This window comes from Balaenoptera borealis (assembly GCF_965194805.1).
Source record: "Balaenoptera borealis genome assembly, chromosome: 1".
NCBI classification, from domain to species: domain Eukaryota; kingdom Metazoa; phylum Chordata; class Mammalia; order Artiodactyla; family Balaenopteridae; genus Balaenoptera; species Balaenoptera borealis.
The window spans coordinates 188,244,366-188,262,901 of NC_138860.1; the positions used below are offsets into that span (position 1 = coordinate 188,244,366).

Below are 18,536 nucleotides of genomic sequence, written 5' to 3' on the forward strand. Positions count from 1 at the left end.
CTCTTTTAAAAATCAACAAATGCAGCCTCTGCTGTTCATTAACATATTCTTATTCACCGACCTGAAATAACCTTTGGGTGATCTTAAAATAGGTCAGCTTTCACAAAACACTGCTTAGAAATATGTGTTTAAAAACTTGATTTGGCTCTAGGTTTCTTTTGAATGAATCACAAGAGACTGGATGATAAAAAGAATTATGTGTAGAAAAATGCATTAACACAGGCATGGGATAAAAAATAATAGAAATTTCTTTTGGTAGAAATCTGTGTGTTTCTGAATCTTTCTTCAGAAGGTAGTTCCCTTGAACTAAGGTGCTGGTTGAAGAGTAACGTGGTAAAGGAGGAATTGGCCTTGACCATCACGGCTACCAATTAAGAGGGGGAAGTGTTCAAAAGTAGAGACCAACAAGGTGGTTCATTAGGTAAAAGGCCATTAAGAATAGATACATGGGGATCTCTCTGGTGGTGTAGTGGTTAAGAATCCACCTGCCAATGCAGGGGACATGGGTTTGAGCCCTGGTCCGGGAAGATCCCACATGCCGCGGAGCAGCTAAGCCCATGCACCACAACTACTGAGCCTGCACTCTAGAGCCCGCGAGCCACAACTACTGAGCCCACGTGCCACAGCTACTGAAGCCGGCGCACCTAGAGCCTGTGCTCCGCAGCAAGAGAAGCCACCGCAATGAGAAGCCCGCGCACCGCAACAAAGAGTAGCCTCCGCTCGCTGCAACTAGAGAAAGCCCGCGTGCAGCAAAGAAGACCCAAAGCAGTCAAAAATAAATAAATAAATTTATTATTTTTTTAATTTACAGAAAAAGAATAGATACATGTATATGTATAACTGAATCACTTTGCTGTACACCTGAAACTAACACAACATTGTTAATCACCACAGGTGGGATTCTCAAGAGATCAGAATCTCTATCATGCTGTTTAAGAATCTACACTATCACAGGATATTGAAGAATCTCCACTAGGCTGTTTCAGAACTGGAAACTAATGGATGACCCAAGAAGGTTCCCAAGAAATGATGAATAACGTCCACGCAGAGAAGATTTTAATCATTAACTTCAGGGTAACCTTAGACTTTTGCCCGATTTCAGGGACAAGTGAGAAAGGACACTAGTAGCAAAGATGACATATTATTTAACTGCCGGAAAGGCTTGGAGACCATGTAGGCAGATAAAAATAATATTGAGTGTTGGGAATTTTTTTTCATGTTTATATAAGGGCAGTTTTACTACCAGTAGTTAGGAAACTGAAATATAAATAAACAATAAAAATTTATCTAGACCATGTAAACATTATGGGTTTTACAATTTGGCCTGAAAATCTCCTAAGATTTGCTTACTGGATTTCCAAGCGATAACCTCTTTGGATCTTAAACCCCAAAAGGGGAAGGGTGGATGAGAAGGGATCTTGAAACCAAAGGGTCCTCAGCTCTGAAGTCTATTGGTCAAGAGGAGTTTAAATTCCCTTCACTTCAGGGTAGAGGTAAATTTTTTTCCATCAGCCTAGAGATGTGTCTGGTTTTTTTCTCATGGAACGGCTGCAGTATTGGAAGAGCAGAGCATTTACAACCTGAAGACCTGGGATTCGGTCCCTATTCTGCCATTTACTAGTAGGAGATTAGGGAAGTTATGTGACCTCCCTGAGCCTCAGTTTCCTTATCTCTAAAATGCGGGGGGGTGATAGGGAATTCCCTGGTGGTCCAGTGGTTAGGACTCCACGCTTCCACTGCTGGGGGCCCGGGTTCGATCCCTTGAGGGAACTAAGATCCCTCAAGCCGCGCATCGCAGCCAAAAAAAAAAAAAAAAAAAAATGGGGGCAATAAAAACATCTCACAAGGCTGCTGTGGTCCCTCAATAAGGTAAGATATGTGAAAGCCCGGTGTGAGCACCCCGTGAATATTTAGCAGATGTGAATCTTAAAGCAAATGGGAATCCTTACTTTCTGTTTGTGGTGTTTCATGGTTAAAGTCTTTTGAAAATCATTATTATCCAGAGAAAAAAAAATACTCTCAGTGTCATTACCAAAGATACTAGTTTCAGAGATTGTATCTGTGAAGACAGCATTGCACATCCATTCTAAACACCCACCTGCAAACGCTTGTAATAACCTTAGCAACTATGATAGGTAAATAGATTTATTATATGGAAAGAGCTGAAACTGTGTCTGCTTTGTGCGGACAACAACCTTCTAACCATGGTAAATACCCTACAAGTGCGCATGGAGACTAGTGTTTACAAGGAATTTGGAGGGATTCCGATGTTTTCCTGCCTCCCCGACTTCAGCTCACTCTCCTGTGGAAAATGTCGCTTTTACTGACCACGGATGAGCTACTAGCCCCTTCTGATTTATAGCCTTTTCCTGTGAACCGCCTCTCTCAGAGCTAAAAGCAGGATGTTACGTTCGTATTTGTTTTACCTCTTCCCTCTCGCCAGGAGTTTAAATCTACTTAGATTAAGAAACCAAAATCGCCACTATCCTTTTTTTCTATAAATTTACTTATTTATCTTTGGCTGCGTTGGGTCTTCGTTGCTGCGCGTGGGCTTTCTCTAGTTGCGGCAAGCGGCAGCTACTCTTTGTTGCGGTGCGCGGGCTTCTCATTGCGGTGGCTTCTCTTGCTGCAGAGCACGGGCTCTAGGCGTGTGGGCTTCAGTAGTTGTGGCGCGCGGGCTCAGTAGTGTGGCTCGCAGGCTCTAGAGCGCAGGCTCAGTAGTTGTGGCGCACGGGCTTGGTTGCTCCTTGGCATGTGGGATCTTCCTAGAACAGGGCTCGAACCCATGTCCCCTGCACTGGCAGGCGGATTCTTAATCACTGTGCCACCAGAGAAGCCCTCCACTATGCTTTTTGATCTTTGGTTGAAGTTCAATGTGTCAAACCTACTCACTATGTAAGGTCCTTTTGCCCTTCTCCTCACCTCCAAGGATGATGTGGAAATCACTGGGTCTCAGAGAGAAATACAGAACCAGCTCATGTCTGGGGAGCGGATGTTTCTCCCTCTGGGGACTCTCATGAGAGGGTGGCATTCAAACTTCTAGATTCCCTTCGAAAAAAAGAGTTATCATTAAATCTCTGCCAAGATTTAAAAAGTGGATGGAGTGACTTCATATTTGAATGAAAGAGGCAGTTCATTGGGTGGAGTTAATAAGGGCAGAGGTGAGTCATGGAGTCCTGGGTTGTGAATATAATTACAGCCCATTTAGAAATGAGCACGTATATACATGACCTTTATTCTCCACCAAAGCTGTACAAACATTCACTTCCAAGCTGACACAGACAACCCGTGGAAATCCATCCATACGGCAGGAGCCAGACATCTGATCACGTTCGTCAAGATTAGATGGCTCTAAGCGGATGAGGAGTTGAGAAACACCACAGTCCCATTAATCACACACCTAGAGGGCTCAAGGGACCCAACCTAGAGCAGGCTGGTCTCCACGACCCAGGTCATTTGAGTTGATGATAATTCTCCAGGTTGAGATGACGTCTCTCAACTTCCCTATTCCGGGATGTTCCCTATTCCAGCTTCACATTGATTCAACCCCTTGGAGAAATCGTTACCCCTTCCTTCCCTTCAATAATCCCTGATATTTGGATGGCTTTTCACAGTTCAAAGACCCAAGTCGTGTTCATTTTCCTCTTTGACATCTCATCCCTGCTCGTCTCTCCTGGTATGTTCACTCCCCACTGATCGTCTCTCCTCACCTCTAATACTATTACAAGAGCCTCCACATTTCGGCTTTCCTTCACCCTCGAGTTTATCCCATATATCACTGCTGGCTTTGTGTCCCCAAAATGCCCTTTGCAAATGTCACGGCTCAACTCAGAGATCGTTAGTACCCCCCACTGTCTGCAACCTCCTCGGCCTGACTTTCAAAGACAAAATCCAGGGACTTCCCTGGCAGTCCAGTGGTTAAGACTCCGCAGTTCCAATGCAGGGGGCAGGGGTTCGATCCCTGGTCTGGGAACTAAGATCCCACAAAATTCGGCCCAAATCTGCTTGGCCAGGTTTTTCTCCTGGAACTCCCTCACTCCAGGATAACTGATGGCCACCCCTCTGTAACACACCCATCAGGTTTCAGGCCTGGCTCTTGGCCTGTAATGTCCTCCTCTTGTCTTCTCTGTGCCCAGGAAGTCCCACCTGGCAGGTGCAACCCCTCTGAGAAGCATTACCCAACCATCACTTGGCTTCTTTATTCCTTCAACTTGAATGCACTGCTGGCCAGCTGCTCAGACATCAGCTCTTCCACAAAGCAGCCCTGATCCTCCGAGCTGCAGGGACTGTCTCCACCCCCCAACCGCTCATGACCGCTCATGACACATATCACCAACTGCCTGATCTGAGAGTTATTTCCCTGTTAGATTATAAGCTCATTGGCGATAGGGACCGTGTCTTAGTCATCTTTTTTACGCCCTGCAGCACCCAACATAGTATATGATTGAAAAATAGCTGTTGAAGGAATAAACAAAGCAGTTAAGGGGCCCTGTCAGAGCAACAGACATCTTGACCCCAATTCATAGAAGTCCTTTGGTGCCCTCCTCAGAGCCAAGGTCACACCAGTTATCCTGTGTCTTTAAGAAAAAGCCACCATCTCACAGAAACAGTCCAGACAAAATCAGCTGGGAACAGTAGAGGTAATTTTCTAGACTCTTTGGACAGATAATCCTGCTTTTATTTATTATTTATTTATTATGTTTATTTTTGGCTGTGTTGGGTCTTCGTTTCTGTGTGAGGGCTTTCTCCAGTTGCGGCGAGTGGGAGCCACTCTTCATCGCGGTGCGCGGGCCTCTCACTACCGCGGCCTCTCTCGTTGCGGAGCAGAGTATCCAGACGCGCAGGCTCAGTAATTGTGGCCCACGGGCCCAGCCGCTCCGCGGCATGTGGGATCTTCCCAGACCAGGGCTCGAACCCGTGTCCCCTGCATTGGCAGGCAGATTCTCAACCACTGCGCCACCAGGGAAGCCCAATAATCCTGCTTTAAACGATAGCAAAACAGAATAAAGGTTTTCTGAATTACTTAAAAAAAAAAAAAGGAAAGGAAAAAGGAAGGAAGGAAGGAAGAAAGATACACCATGGTCCACCTCATTATTCATCCAAAGTTGCAGCCAATTATATGAGATTTCACAGTTTTCTTTGAGAAATTAATGTGTAATAAGGAAAACAAATATCACACATTTCAATATGCCTACAATTATCCATGGCATACGTGTTAGAGGTCAACCTTGCCAGTGTTTTGAACATGCTGCACAAAAATACAAGTTATCTAAACAGTATAGAGGTTCCTTAAAAAACTAAAAATCAAACTACCATATGATCCAGCAAACCCACTCCTGGGCATATACCTGTAGAAAACCATAATTTGAAAAGATACAAGCACCCCAATGTTCATTGCAGTACTATTTACAATAGCCAGGACATGGAAGCAACCTAAATGCCCACCGACAGACAGATGGATAAAGAAGATGTGGTACGTATATACAATGGAATATTACTCAGCCATAAAAAAGAATAGAATAATGTCATTTGCAGCAACATGGATGAACCTAGAGATTGTCATACTGAGTGAAGTAAGTCAGATAGAGAAAGACAAATATCATATGATGTCACTTATATGTGGAATCTAAAAAAATGATACAAATGAACTTCTTTACAAAACAGAAACAGACTCACAGACTTCAAAAACAAACTTACAGTTACCAAAGGGGAAAGTGGGGTGGGAGGGATAAATTAGGAGTCTGGAATTAACATATACACACTGCTATATATAAAATAGATGATCAACAAGGACCTACTGTACAGCACAGGGAACTCTACTCAATATTCTGTAATAACCTATATGAGAAAAGAATCTGAAAAAGAATGGATATGTGTATATGTATAAATGAATCACTTTGCTGTACACCTGAAACTGACACAACATTGTAAATCAACTATACTCCAATATAAAATAAAAATTTAATTAAAAGTTTAAAAAATACAAGTTATCCTAGTCAGATATAAGAACAGAGTATTAATAAGGGAGAAGGTGTCACATGTACTGAGTGCCATATTCTGGCACCTGGAGGTGATGTACTAAAGTACACACACTATCTCTTTTTCCTTCATTCTCCTAAAATGTCCGTCCCTTTATAAGTAGCATTGCAAAATCCCTGGTCGGATACGCTGAAATGTCCTGAAATTAAATGTCATCCCTCTTACCACCCATTTCTTTCCAAATTCACACCAGTCTCCTCCCGCCCACCCACGGTTTTTCCTGTCCGTGAACGTTTTTCATGCTAAAATGTCATGTGTTTCTTATAATAACGACACTAATGGGTCCCCACCACAGTTCTATGTCATGTGGATTTCAAAGACACTCAGAGTTACTTTATGACCATCAGATTATTGATGTGTTACTAACTGACATAGTAATTCCATAAAGTAATTAATAATGATGTCTCCACTGAGGAAACTAAAGCTCAGAAAGATTGTGTCATCAGCCCTAGGATATTACAAGGTCAAAATAAGACCAAAAGTGGAAACAAGGTCTTCTAATTCAGTGCTGTACTTGGAAGGCGATGCTTTCTTATCTTTCCCCATGGTGTGCTCTGCAAGATACAACAAAAAACCAAGAGCAGGGCATTGTTTTTTTAAATGCTATCTTTTAAAAATAACATCACACATTTAATCCCCAAATGCTCAGTTATCTGAACAATTACCGTGCGTTATTTTTTCTTCTTTGGGGAGACATGACCTGTCTCTAAACATTGGGAACAGTCTTCCCCTTCTTCAGGAGAATTTCTGTTCTTCTTTCTCTGGTTCAATAGAGCCTCTTAACTGCTCTCTCTGCTTCGGGTGCTAAGACACAATTCAGGTCGTGTCACTTCTCAGCTCAAAAACCTCCAGTGGCGTCCTCCATCATTAAGAGTGAAAGCCAAAGTCTTTACCCGGAGGCTTTTTATGATATGGCCCCTGTTCCATCTCTATCCTCATCCCCAACTACTCTCCCCATTGGTCACTACATTCTAGCTGTGCCCTTGTGTTCCTCAGGCACACCTGCCCCAGGGTCTTTGTACATACTCTTCCCTTTGCCTGGAATGTTCTTCCCCAGATGCCCATATGACTCACATACTACCGAGGTCTTGACTCAAATGTCACCTCCTCCATGATGCCTTCCCTGACCACTCCATATATCATTTCAACTGCCTTCCTGCCTCCAGCCCAGCATGCTTAAGATTCTGTCCTTGCCTACTTTTTTTTTCCCCTAGCACTTAACACCATCCAACACATTGTACTGATTTATCTTGGGTGTTGTCAAGAACCCAGTACATCCGTTCAGTGACCACAGTGGAATAGAAACACACATCTTTGCGTGGGGGTTACTACGTGCAAATGTGACTAATGCTGTCGTAAACTGTGCTCGATCCCTTTTTATACTACTGCTAAGCACTATTACAAAGTCACTTGTGGTTGGAATGACTTTAAAACTCGGAATACTATTAGTTTCCGGTGAATAATTCCAAGAAACATGGTACTTGGGGAAGAATTAAAATGTTTTCAGAGCAGCACAGAAAGCTGCCTGCTGTGGATCCAGGGGAAAAGACCATCCTGCTGAAGTCATTTTCCTGTTTAGGAAACCACAGCAGACAGCTAAGTGGATATTTGGAGATTTACTGTACTCTGATTCATTCAAAATGAGATTCCACATGATAATATGTTTCTTTAAAGTGTTTTGGAAGAAAGTCATTTCCATTTCAGTTTGTATTTTTTTATTAAAAAAGAATGTACCATTTCCAAGTATAGAAGTTACTGTATTCTACCAAAAAGTTTCTTACAGTTTACTCAAAAAGATTTTTAAGAGAAAGAGAGAGAGGGAGAGAGGTTTAAATGGACAAACGTAGCTGGGAAAACTGGACAGCTACATGTAAAAGAATGAAATTAGAACACTCCCTAACACCATACACAAAAATAAACTCAAAATGGATTAAAGACCTAAGTCCGGACTCTATAAAACTCTTAGAGGAAAACATAGGCAGAACACTCTGACATAAATTGCAGCAAGATCTTTTTTGACCCATGTCCTAGAGTAATGAAAATAAAAACAAAAATAAATGGACACACCTATTCAACTAAATTCAGCATCCACTGGGTGCCTTCCATGGTGTGTCCCCGAGCAAATTATTTAGCCACCCTTTTACCTTATTTTGTGCACGTATAAGAGGTGAAGGGGCCTGTCGCTTTATACGGATACTGACTGTGTATGCCCCCCTCCACCCCATGAAATCAAGGTGGGTACAGCACTGGTTTGCCAGTTCAGCCCTGACTCTGCTCCCATCGCATCTTGGCAGCTGCCTCCAGAGCTGAGAGATGGTGCCAGGGGACTAAATGCTTCCCAGTGCCATCTTCCACTTGGCCATAGAGCTCTGGGCCCTATGTTGGGTTTCATTTTGGTCTCACTTGTTCCCTGTTCCCAGTCCACAACCCAGAGCTTGCACCACAGCTACAAACACCAACGCACGGTGTTACCATCAGAACTACTGGTTTTGATGATTACTGCATGTCTCATGAGATTTGGAGGAAACCAATGAGATGATGATTGAGAGTCTTCAAGGAAAGTTCTCTCTGATGGCATCCTCATGTATCTTGAGTGCCCTAAAATATCCACCAAACAGCCCTCTGTCTGCTTCATGCCTGTATTCCCAAACGCCCAACACAGTAACTTGCATGTAATACATGTTCAAGAAATAATTACTGAACCAGATTTTTGTTGGATGAATTTTTCAACATTAAATATCATAGGGGATATTTATCTGCCTATACAGAGAGAGTCTAATCATCTTTTAACACTGAGCTTTTTGAAAGAAAAACACCATGCATTTATGCAAAAGGCAGTATGTATAGAGCTGAATTATTTAAAATAATTTAAAATTCATGGAGCATGGCCCCTGTAACACCAGAAGAATCTGAAGAACCAGATGAAAAAAGGCTAACTGCACATACACAGGAAACCTTCACTTTTTATCCCTGCATTTCAAAACTTGATTACCAATAAACTGTGGTATGTTTAAACAATGGAACTCTACCAGCAGTAACAGCAATAAATACTGCAACATGGATGTATTTCAAAAACATTGGGCTGCGTGAAAGAGGCTTTACACAAAAGAATACAATGATATGGTTCCATTTATATGAAGTTCCAGAACAGGCCAAAGCAACCAACAGTGGAAAAAAGTGAGAATACCAGTTGTCTCAGAGGCTGGAGCAGGAGGTAATTGGGGTAGGCGTATGAGGGAACATTATGAGGTTATGGTAAATGTTGTACATTTCGTTAGGGGTTTGCATTAACAAGTGCATACATCTGTCAAAACTTACCCAGTGGTACACTTAAGATTCGTGCATTTTATTGCATGTGAATTTTACCTTAAAAGAAATAAAGAGAGAAATGTAACCATACATGAAAATTGAACTCTAGTTAATGATGGACATGCTGAAGTGTTTAGGGGCGAAGTATACTGATGGCTGCAACTTACTGTGAAGTACCTCAAAAAGTAAGATTCATGTGAGAAAGGAAAGGATATGTGGAAATGTTCATGGATTTGCTCATTTCTGTAAAATAAACATAGGAAGGATAAATCAGAAACAAATGAGACTGGTTACCTGCAAGGAGTAGATGGAATTCAGTGGAAAGAGCGTGTATTTCTACACAGCCCTGACTTTAGAATCGCAGCAAAGTTTCCCATATTGCCCCTACCAAATAATAAATATAAATATTTAAAATCAATCAAGGTACTTCCCTGCTCAGGGAACTAGATCCTGCATGCCAAAACTAAGACCCAGCACAGTCAAATAAACAAGTAAATATTTTAAAAAGTAAAAAATAAAATAAAATCAATCAAGATGTGGAGGAAACCCCAAATGGAATACAAACAGTAACAAATGAACCTAATCGTACTAGAAATGAGTAACACAATCACACTGAAGAGGGTGGTGAAGAAAAGAACTAAGCTAAGGAACTTTGGAAAAGAGTATTTTGTCTATAAGCTAGAATGCTAAAGACAAAAAGAACTGTGTACAGATATTGTACGTGGGTTAGTAAATGTGTTTCTCACGGAGGTATGGATTAGCAATTCCAAAACTACTTTATGTGTATGCTAGGGCTGAATGAATAAGTAAATATATTGCAGATAATGAGAACCAATTTTTTCACTGCTGGAGAGAGAAATTACTAATAAAGAGGAAGTCCAGAATGAACCTATGGTGCTGAATTGGACTAAAGGCATAAGTATGAATTCATGATTTCATATAGATATAAATGAATATATGCACATATATACTCACAGAGATGGATAAATACAGAAATGTAGATATGTATAGGTGTTAATCTACATATATGTCCTAGCTCCATCTGCTGAGACGGCCTGAAAGCAATGACACCCCCATAACAGCAAGCACACTTAGTGCCCAGATCTTGCTTTCTAAACACCATTCTCCAATTAAAGAAGCCAAAGCTCCTTAGAAAAAAGAGGGAAAATACAAAGTGAACTTGCAACATCTTGCAGTGCCAGAAAGTAAGAAAATGCTCCCGCAAATGCCGGGCCATGTTAAAAGGACTCAGGAGCTAATCCAAAAGGAGCAGCCAATGATCAAACTGAGACAACTTGAGCCACAAAATAAATAATTATAATATTGGATTAGAACCCAAAGGATAAAATAAATATCCCTGACTCCATCCTGATATAAGTAAATAATTGAATAAATAAATAAATGGGGAAGAAGGAACATCTCTTCCTTACAGTTCAGTTCCAGCAAATGGGACTTCCCTGGTGGTCCAGTGGGTAAGACTCCACGCTCCCAATGCAAGGGGCCCGGGTTCAATTGGGGAACTAGATCCTGCACGCATGCCTCAACTAAGAGCCTGCATGCCGCAACGAAGATCCCACATGCTGCAACTAAGACCTGGCGCGGCCAAATAAATAAACATTTTTTTAAAATTCCAGCAAATGATGAAGGATGTAGAAAATTGCCACTTGAGAACCACAGAATAACTGCTGCAGGCAAAATCCTGCAATGCAATGAGTAGGTGAACATTTAAGGAGAAGCAGGATATTTGCATGGTCTCAAAGTATCTCCTCCAAAATACTTATTATTTACAAAGTGAAAAATAGTAAATTTACAGTGGAGAGACCTGGCAGACAGTCCCTTACCAAGTGATAAAAGATAGCATCAGTAATCAATCATTAGAGAGTGTGCCGTGACGTATCCTCCCACCAAATACAATGAACTGAGAAAGGTATAATCACTCTTGTATAATCACATTCTTGTAAAAAGTGCACAGTCTCAGTCTAACCATGAGAAAACTTCAGACACAACCAAAGTGAGGGATGTTTAACAAAATAAATGGCCAGTGCACTTCAAACGAGGCAAGGTTATTAAATACAAAAACTGAGGAACTATCATAATCGGGGGAGGCTTAGGAGACACAGCAAGTAAATGCAGTGTGGGCTGCTGGATGGATTTTGCACCAGAAAAAGGACATCAGTGGGAAAATTGATGACATTCAAATAAGATCCGTAGATTCATGAATAAATAGTGTTATGTTAATGTTAATTTTCATAATTTTCATAATGCAATTTTCAACCTTGCATTATGGTTTTGCAAGATTCTAACCTTAGGGGAAGCTGGTGAAGGATATTTGGGAACTCTTGTATTATTTTTGCAATGTTTATTAAGTCTAACATTATTTCAAAATAAAAAGTAAAAAAAAAATAAGATGGCTTGATGGATGAATAGATGGTTATATGACAAATAAATATACTAAAATGCTAACTGTAGACTCTAAGTGATGGGTATGGAGGTGATCACTGTACAGTTTTCTCAACTTTTCTGTATATTTGAAACTTGTAAAAGTAAAATGTTGGAAACATCCGATTTTTAATAAACTAAATTTAACTTTGATTTAAGTTTAAATGTATCTGTTCGTAACTGAACATAAAGAGCTTTGTAGTCAGTAATTTGACCCGACTAAAGTGAAATAAGATGACTTTTGCTGATCAGGATGACACAGGGCAGGAGACCCACATTCTGCAGTTAGGAATCAAACAATGTAATCTCAACAACAAAGGATCAAGTAAACAAGAGCAAGAGAAGAACACGCAAAACCTTAAAAGTAAAAATGGACTTATTAACAAGAGAGCCTTGCCTATATTTTTAGGTTCATAGACTCCTCTTGTTCTAGATGTCCCTTAGTAGAGACACGGTCTCATTAAGAATCTCACGCTATATCTCCTAGTCAAGGCCTATCCCTGTGAGTACAGATCAACCCTATCAAGCTACTGATTAGAAGGAGGAGGTGATAGAGTCAGCTAAGCCAGGGCTGGCGTAAGTTGGTACAGTTGCCTTATTTAATATTATTTAATTGCTAAATAAACTGATTCAGTGAATCAGCCCCACAGTAAAATGATGCAACAAGCAATTAATCTGCACTGGTAACCTTTGGTGTTCTGTATGAATGTGTACACTGTAACCCACATATTTATCATTGAATGCGGGAAACAGTGGAGTTGTAATGAAATACACACGTGTTCCTTGGAGACTGAGAATCAGGGGATGATGAAGGGAAAAACATGATCTTCATGCTCTAAAGATTCACAGATCAGGAAACGTCCTATGAGATAATTCAGAAAGCTTCTGGTTCCCCGTATAGAACAGGAAACGCCAAAGGTCCAATTCAGCCCTACGAGGATAATTCCAAAATCTCGTCTTCCTGGGAACTCAGAAAGGAATCAGACCCAGAAGGTGGAGACTTCATCGGCTGCTAAACGTATCTGGTTCTACAAGTTAATTGTGACTGCTTGAAAACTTTGTAATACGCAAATATGTTTCAAAGCTGGATGGAAGTAAAAGACACTTTCCCAATGATGAATGGTTGTCTTTGAACGTGCATAGTATAAAACTTGGATGTCTCGGTCTAGAACCAGCAGACCACATGTGTAGGGAAGGAAATGTGGTCCATGATGATAACCCTTTCGGGTCCAGTGTTGGTGACAATTTCCCTAAACCCTCCTCCTCCTTTTCCAGCACACATAGGAATCTTTCTTACACATGAATTCACATGTGAAAGGAATGTTCAGTGTTTCCAATTGAATCCGAGGAAGTGAATAATTCTAACTAATAATTTTTAAATACAATAATACCAAATGTTCATTAAATACAATGTACCAGGCCCTATGCTCAGGAGTTATTTGTATTAACTCATTTAATAATAATAATTTCTTCTCCGAGTGCTAACTGGACCTCAGCAGGACACAGAGCTGACCTGTCGTTTACTGGCAATTCTAGGAGATAGGGTGATGACCACTGAGCATAGCCTTTGAACCTCTTCCATAGCTTGCTTGCTTGCTTTTTTTTTTTCTCGTACACACTGAAGGTTTGCCAAGGGTTGAATCGAAAATGATTCCAGCTGCATTTATTTCAAAATTGCCAAGTAGGGCCACTCCTCCATCCAGTACTGTGCTATTCATTTCTAAATCAACATGGTGTGCTCAGACCACACGTCTCCCTCTGATCTTCAAAAAACATGCATTTATAGAGAAAAGTCATTTTGTGACAAAGCTTTACTCAAACCTGGAAAAGCATAGGAGACATCACAGATATGCAGATTCACTCAGAGATTCTGCGATAAGAATCTGATGTGTTAAAAAAGCAATCAAAACATACTCCATGCTAATGGGTATTCCATAGGTATACTTTTTTTTAAAAAAAAAGGAGGGGAGATGAACATTAATCCCTTCAGATCATTTTTTTCAAAGGCCAATGAACTCTAATTCTTTTTCTGAATTAGGACATTAAATAAGCACATTTATTGGGATTGACATATTGACACTACTATATATAAAACAGATAACCAACAAAGACCTACTGTATAGCACAGGGAACTCTACTCAATACTCTATAATAACCTATATGGGAAAGGAATCTGATAAAGAACAGATATATTTATAACTAAATCACTCTGCTGTACACCTGAAACTAACACAACATTGTAAATCAACTATACTCCAATATAAAATTTAAAAATTTTTTTAAAAGCACATTTGGCTTGATAGATCTGACACACAATTTCTCATTGTGTCTTTCTTATTAAACTTTAAAAAATGAGTCTGTTTTTAAAGATAGATTGGAGTCAGTGGTGTTCCTAAAGCTGGACCACACTGTGAAAATTAAAAGGAAATTAACATTCCATCTGTAATACAGGCTGTGTAGGTACCTCATCTCTAAGAAAATGACCCAATTCTCCCAAGTGGTAAAGCAAGTCTCTGAGTACATCACTCCCTTCCTCACTCTGCTCTAACCCCCCAACCAGCCCTGCTCCCAGTGGTAGAGCAAACCACCTCGTGGATTCAGGAGAAAGAAGATTGCTTAATAGAGCTCAATATACCAACTTGACATTTGGACTGTTAAAACTCCCTGACTCTGTTTCCAATTGTAAAACTTAAGCGTGGACTTTGCGGTGACTTCCCTGGTGGTCCAGTGGCTAAGACTCCACGCTCCCAATGCCGGGGACCCGGGTTCGATCCCTGGTCAGATCCCGCATGCCGCAACTAAAAAGATCCCGCAAGCAGCTAAGAACCCGCGCAGCCAAATCAATCAATAAATACAATTAAAACAAACAAATAACAATCATGGACTTTCATGCGAGGGACAAGGAGGCAATGTTCGTGCACGTGCACGGATGGCAACCATGTCCCTTCCAGGAGCCATCTTGGAGCTTACACCGCTCCTCCTCCAGAGCTGACGCTGCCCTACTGTTTCCATGGCTACAGCCTCACCCCTAACACATCAGAACCCCTCTTTGTGGATCAAGCCTTCAAGCCTCAACTTGGCTCCTTTCTAACTATAAACGTACCTATACATTATCCTCGCCTTACAGGGCTCTGTGTTTCTGATTCTAGTTGCCATATATCCCCTGCTGGTTTTGATTTCTTCAAGTTCTCCCTCCTCTGGTCTTTCCCTCGCCTACAATTAAGCTCCAGCACTCAGCCCCTGAAGAAAAAAAAACTTTACTTTGTGCAGGATGTTCCTAAATCACTGTGTTCTCCCTCCTACCTTCTGGCACTAATTTCAGCTCCAACCTAGTTCTTGAATCCATCTGCTTCTCTTTGCCTTCATTGCCAGGATGCTGGTCCAAGCTATCATTAGTTCTCACCTGGACTCTTGATTGCAAAACGAAAAACTGATTGTGTTCCACCCTCCACACATCAGCAGTCTCCGGATTGTCCTCAGACTCAGAGCCTCCCTATCATTTAAAAGACCCAGCAGGGACTCCCGTCACGCCCCTTGGCTCTTTCCACCCTCTTTCCACGTTGCCCGGAATATTCCTCTCCCTGCCCCTACCCCCAACTATTTTACTCCTGTTCGTCCTTCAGGTCTCAGCTCAGACCTCCGCAGGACCCTTCTTTGACCCCAGATGAGGTCATGTTCCGTGCGGGGCACCGTGTTTCCTCCCGCCGAAGCCTGACTCAGTTTGTGACGATTCACTTACTTTGGGTCACTATTTGATCAGCGTCTCTCTCCCACGAGACCCTAAGATCCACAAGCACAAAGCTTATGTTACCTTGCTCACATTCGTGTCTACACTGAATGATACAGGTCCCGGCCCTTCTCAGGAACTCAGTAAATATTCACTTTTGTCAAATGTCAACCCTCCAGAAAGAGAAGTCTGGACTTACAGTCCCTGCTCCTGACTCCCGTTCTCTACTCATCACAACACCCCTTCCAGTCACACCGATGACTTCCTCATGGTCCCTCCTCCCTGCCCTCAAGATACCAGGCTCTCCACATCCTCCTGACTTCCGAGATAGATTTCTGCCCTCCTTATCTCTTTGGCCTCTTTCCCTGTCTCCTCTCTGCTTCCTCCTTAAATGCTGATTTCCCCGCAGAGTCTGACCTTTTCGCTCTTATCTATTCCCATTCTACACCAATGATTCGTTAACCTTTGGATACCTCCCAGAGTCTGATCAAAGTTACTCACAGTCTCCCCCAGCACGCCAAGTGGAAACTCATAGAAACCATTGCTTATAATTTCTGCTGGTTATAGAGCCTTGAATCCTAATCACCAAATCACCGTGGATTCCAGTTAAGGACCCCATTCCACATGCTCTCCTGACACCATCTCCAACTTCTAACCACTACCGTTGTCTGCTGAATCTCTTTCCAGCTCCGAATTCTCTTGAAATCAAGCCCTGACTTCAGATGGCTCTTCCTATCGCTTCCTAAGTGTCCTAAAAGCACCGTCAACAAGGAAACTCATTTCCTCAAACCTGCTACTTTTTCCTGCTTTCCCCATCTCAAGCAGTTGCCAAGCTAGATATCTTTCTGATTTTAAAGAATATCTTTTTTTCATCCATGGTGTTTCTACAAAACCAGCCAGGAGTCTTCCCAGAAAAAAAAAAAAAGAAAAGAAGGAAAAAAAAAAAAAGAAACATTAATGTTCTCAATCCAATTTTCTTGTGGTTGTTGTTTGTTTGTTTGTTTTTAATTGAAGTATAGTTGACTTACCATGTTGTGTTAGTTTCAGGTGTCAATCCAATTTTCAAATAGTTTTTCAAAATGCATTCAACCTCTTTCCTGAAAACAAACCAATTCCAAAACAGACTGATGAATAAATTAAACATACACATGCAAAGAAAGGAATGATGAAATCATATTAACAGACCTCACCCACCCCTCGACACCGCCAAGAATATAATAAATGTGCTAAGGAACAATTGAAGAAGAAGACAGTGTCCTGGGTGTGAAATAGGGAAAAAAAGAAATACCATGAATGTGGCCCGCATCCCGACCACAGCACCTCTGGAAGCTCTCTTATTTTATGAGCTGCCCTAATACCACAATTATGCTCCAAAACATCTTGGCCGGCCTCCTCCCTGACCCCTTATTTTTTCAAATTAACCCTCAGTTCTGCTGTGCTCATTCCACCAAGCATGCGTCTCCCCTCTGTTCTGACTTTCCAAATTCTTCTCAAGGCCCAGGACAAATGATTCATGTATGGGCAGCCCATCACCATCCAATGACCCCTCTCTGTCTAAAGCAGAACCTAAGCTCCACCTTCTCAAAAAAGCCTTCCCTGATTCAATTACATCAGTAAATGCTTACCAAGTCCTGTTATGTGTACAGAGCTGTGTCCCGTGGAAGGATTGGTGAGGAGGTGGGGGGGGAGGGGGAGCTGCTGAATGTACTAGAATAGAGAGGAGATAGAAAGATGAACATAAGATAGCCTCCAACTCAAGGTGTCTATCATCCAGTAGAACAATTTTTCGGAAACAATACTAAAGCCAAGTGAAATGCTAGGCCGAAAGGCACAGGCATTAGGGTCCAAGTGGAGGCAAAAATAATTTCTCCTTTCTCTGAAATTGCATCTTATTTGTACTCCTTTGTGGTTCTATGATTCTTATGTGTTAAATATCCACAACTGGTTCAGAAAGCTTTCTGAGGGTAGGAACTACATTTTTCCTGTCTCTAAAGAAATCTCAGGGACTGGCCTTTGATCGGAGGAGAGGTGAGGGGGAGACAGAAGAGATAAGAGATCACCCCATTCAAAGGACAAGTGCTAATAAAGGGAGCTCATCTCATACTTATCATGAAGCAGTAGCAAATAATAACCAAGCCTGAAATGAACCACAACCTTTATTTTTCAAGGAATGCATCATTTACACACCAAAGGACATGCATCAGAATTTTCAACAATGTCATTGTCAATTAAGTTGGCCTCAAAGCATCCTCAGTTGAAAGTCAAGATAAAATATGTCTTCCAAGATCTCTTAGTAGTGACTGAGAGCTACATTTGAGGAAAAATGAATCAAAGTATCCGTGTTTAAACCCCACCGTTATTATCCCGTGAAGGTGATAGCAACGGTCCAAAGCAAAGCAAGCCAGGTCAAGTTGAAGCAGAAGCTGCTCTGGGCAGCCGACGTGGTACATGTCCAGTAGGTGGTTTGCTCTGGCCTATGAGTCACTCGGAAAGTGCAGTTCGCCACCAGGACTGTAGGCGCTAAGATCCGGTATTTGCTTTTAGACCGTGGGAGCAAAGACTAATAAGGAAAATACAGCAGAACAGCTGGGAAACAAGTTCCCTTCTGACTGCACAGAAAGCGCTACTGCAAAGTCATTTTCCATCCTAGAGACAGGGGTCCAAGAGGATGTGTGCTTTCCTGTCCTTCAAATTCATTTCTTTTGCCTCACTTATAGCTTTACACTCCCCCCCGCCCCTTAAAATGATACCAAGCTTCAACTCTGCTTTGTAACACGAAGCATGGCAAAAATATGTCATTGGACAAGCAGCTAAAAATTTTTTCATTTTAGCGTTTTTCTTTTCTCCTTTCAAACACTGCCTATTCAGCAATTTTGAGATCCCAGATGTATGTCAGTGTTAGCTTGTAGGGTGGCATGATTTTACCTCTTCCTACCAAGACAATTTTCTAATTTCATATGATCCTTGTGATCTGTGTGACCAAAATGAATATTTGGACCTCATCAAACACTACTGGACAGAG

The 18,536-nt window shown here is 41.6% G+C and overlaps 1 long non-coding RNA gene across 2 annotated transcripts in view; it reads right to left on the reverse strand.

Annotated features, from left to right (window-relative positions):
- The window catches only part of LOC309628228, a 40,885-nt gene extending 24,092 nt beyond the window's left edge, over positions 1 to 16,793 (reverse strand). Inside the window, exons 1-2 of one of the 2 annotated variants that reach the window (XR_014244252.1) lie at positions 16,543 to 16,793; positions 2,923 to 3,048 (exon numbers count right to left, since the gene is read on the reverse strand). This is a non-coding gene — a long non-coding RNA (uncharacterized lncRNA). The remainder of the gene's footprint in view (positions 1 to 2,922; positions 3,049 to 16,542) is intronic. The other variant, XR_014244251.1, reaches the window with a different exon arrangement.
- Positions 16,794 to 18,536: the final 1,743 nt, after the last annotated feature.